Raw genomic sequence first — 3,581 nt, forward strand, 5'->3', positions numbered from 1 at the left:
ATTCTTATATTTTGATTGAAAAATTATTTCGAAATTTTAACCGGTAATCTATCTATTTTGTAAACAAATTTTAATTTGCTAACATAACTTTAAATACAATCAGATTCAAATATTTGTGGTCATTAAAGGATGTTTACCTTTTAAATTTGATTATATTCACGTTATCATGCCTAGTCCCAACTTTAAGATTGTAGTCCATTAAGATATTGTTATGTTTGATAAAATTATTATAACAAAATAGATTATACTTTAAAATTTTAATATTATAAAGCCGAATGTTTTTTCAAAAGAGGTTATTAAGAAACCCATTGTTTTTAAAAAATTATGGTAAAAGGTGGAGAAGAAAGAGGACGAAATGAGATTCGTAGGGTCAAAATGAAGTTTCTGATAATACGAGGGAGAAAGATAACGAAATAAGATTCTGTGAGGGCTGATGAAACGTAGACAAGTATAGGGTAAATAAAGAAAGAAATGAGAATCTTAAGGGTGAATATCGGAAAGTTGAGAAGTCGGAATCAATGCCCCAACATAGCATACATCCATCCATCATCATCATCAGTCTTTTCGACTGGACACATCGACTGCAAAATTGCATTCCCTTTTTTCATATTGTTTTCATATATTAATTCACTAAAATCAAATATATCACATAATCCATTGAAAATATTTAAAAAAAAAAACTCAAAACAAAAAAAAAATTATTCAGCATCGTTTACTGTTTATTTTCCCCAAATAAATTTAATTTTGTAAAAAAAAAAAGTTATAGGTTTATAATTTTATTTTTGTCAAACTTATTCCACAACCCACCTTCCTGTTCTTACTTTTTCTTTTACCCGCGACCTACCCTCCCATTGTCTTCCTTCCTACAACCTACAACGACATATTCCACCGCACTAACATTTGACCCTTTAAACAAAAGTTGTCGAAATCGCGATCTTCATCGTTGGATCGTATGATCTTACGATCCTAGGTATGAAAAACGAGTCGGATCGTATAATGATCGTATTTTGGGTAGGATCGCATGTAAGATCGTAGGATCGAGATCCGATCCGATCATACATTTCCTTTATTATTATTATTTTTTTTTTATTCTTTTTGAAAATGAAAAAAAATGAATTTACCACTTTACGTCTTTTACCCTTTACCAATTTACCATTTATCATCTTGTATTGTGCGTTGTAACTAAAGTTTTAAAGTTTTTATAGTTTTTGAATGGAAAATTGAATGTTTGAAATATTTTTCATGTTTTAAAATTATAAGTTAAAATTATGTTTTATTTTGTGGGATCTTAGGATCTCAATCCCGATCTTGCAAACTCAAAAACGATCATACGTAGAATCCCGATCTTAACAACCTTACTTTGAATGTGTCTCTGATTTTTTTTAACTTGCAATATGTTCTTCCTTCTTATTTCTAATCAATTGACATTACCTAAATCTCATCAAATTTTGATACAATGCAAACCAATTTTTAAATCAAAACTTTATTCCAACTGCAAAAAGCCTAGAGTTGATTGATCATCGTTCTACATTTACATGATGAATGGAAGAGTGGTGGATTCGTGTAGCTTCAAGTCGTAATTCCTGTTTTTCATAACAGGTATTGTTTCGACGAGTACAACTTGTTTACGAGACAAGTAGGAAAAATAAAGCTCGAAGTTGATTTAAGTAAATTATAGAAGATGTATGGGTGTTTTGTTGTGAAGTAGAAGGAGAAAAAGATAAATTATAAAGTAGATTGCCATTTCTGGAAACTCACGGTGCAAGTATTCACATGCAAGGGGCGATGGGTCGAGATCAAAGTCGTGGTCAACAGAAGTCAAGTACCAAGTCGTGATGTGAAATGTTGCTTGTCACGACATGATTAGGTGTTCGGTATTGGAACGTGTTGAGAGGTTGAGACACGTGTCAAGTGGGTGAGACATGTGGCAATAGGAGACGACACATGTATGTTGACGTTGCATAATCGCTACATGACGACTTTGTGGTCACGATATGATACATCAATCCTTTCATGTATATAAACGAGGTTGTGTTGTACATTTGAGAGGTTTGACACATTGAAATCATATATATATATATATATATATATATATATATATATATATATATATAGAAAGAGAGAGAGATGGTTCTCGGGATGTTGATTAAAGAGTCGGTAATAGAACATGAGGGTACGAGTTGTCGATCGGGCTAAGGTATCCTCTTGTTCTGTTCTTACGTTGTTATGTTTTATAGTGTAATTACAATAAGTCCTTGGAACCCAAGTTAGTTGTTAGAAGTCATAATATGGTGCTATTATGAACAATTTTATAAATCTAACAGGTGAATTCCACAAACTAGTTTATGTGAGTTATAAACCCTAACTAGTAGAATTGTTAGAAATATAAGATTTAGCTAATAACTTATGAGCTTAAGTTATTTAACAGTTTGTATTGTGGAGTTTAAATAGTAAGATGAGAACTAGTCGCGGAGTTTACCTCGTAGTGAGTGTGGCAGGTTCTGAGGGAATTGTTATTTGTCGAATATGTGTTAGTATGTGGCAAGTTGAGAGGCAGCAGAGGCCAAAGACTGAAGCACGAGTTAGTCTACTAACTAACTAGGTAAGTAACTCTACTCTAACACATTATTGTTAAAGTATGTTGTTACACAATATGTGGATTAGATGTATTGGGATATAATTATTATATGTATTACTGAAGTAATATTATATTTTAGTTTGAAGAAATAAGTTTAGGTGGTAATTGATGAGGAATGTGGTAAATTTACTTTGGACGGTGTATATCCAAAGGTATGTATAATAGTAGTATGAAATTTAGGCGTTGCACAAGTAGAACACGATTGCATTGTTTACAATAGAGTATGAGTAAACTAACGCATCAAAGGCAACTCGGGAAGTAGTCTTGGTGATAAAATTCATTGTTGGCCTACTAATACCGTCAAGCATTGGAAGACATGTGGAGATGTATTGTTAATAATATGGTGGAATATGATGTTAGAAAAGAATGATGTTGTAATAATCAAAGAAATTATGTTATAATAGATGTATTAAGATGTTGAGTATGGAAATTGTAGGCTTGAAGGATCATATCAATGAACAAGCATCCATCAAATCAACAAAAAAACATGTTTGAAGGAGTTTCATGTGCTAAAGATTGTTAATTATAGATTAGTGGTACATTAGATGTGTAGCGCTTGTTTCAAGGTATGTTATTTTCCAAATCATTTAATTGTTAAAGTTTAAAAGTTGAGGGACTTTTCTGGAACGCGACATGTTCTTTGTTAGGTGTGGTGCCTTGGAAGCGCGTCGGGTGTTGCATGTCTGTAGTTAGACACAGGTCGTCGCTCCAAAGGCTCAAAACCCTAGGCCTCAGGTGTTGGGACATATTTAATGGCTCTAACTTTTAGGGTTCCTCATTTTGTGCAACCTTCATCCCCAGGAAAAAAAAAACTAGTAAGAAACCCTAACCTCCCTTTTGGTGTTTAGTGTTTTTGTGCATCTTGAGTGATCCTTGAAGAAATTAGATTTTTGTGCAAGGCAGCAATCTCCAAAGAAGATCCAACCTTCTAATCTCTTTCTTG

The sequence above is a fragment of the Lactuca virosa genome, chromosome 2, assembly GCF_052849685.1.
Source record: "Lactuca virosa cultivar CGN04683 chromosome 2, Lactuca_virosa_CGN04683_v6, whole genome shotgun sequence".
NCBI lineage: Eukaryota > Viridiplantae > Streptophyta > Magnoliopsida > Asterales > Asteraceae > Lactuca > Lactuca virosa.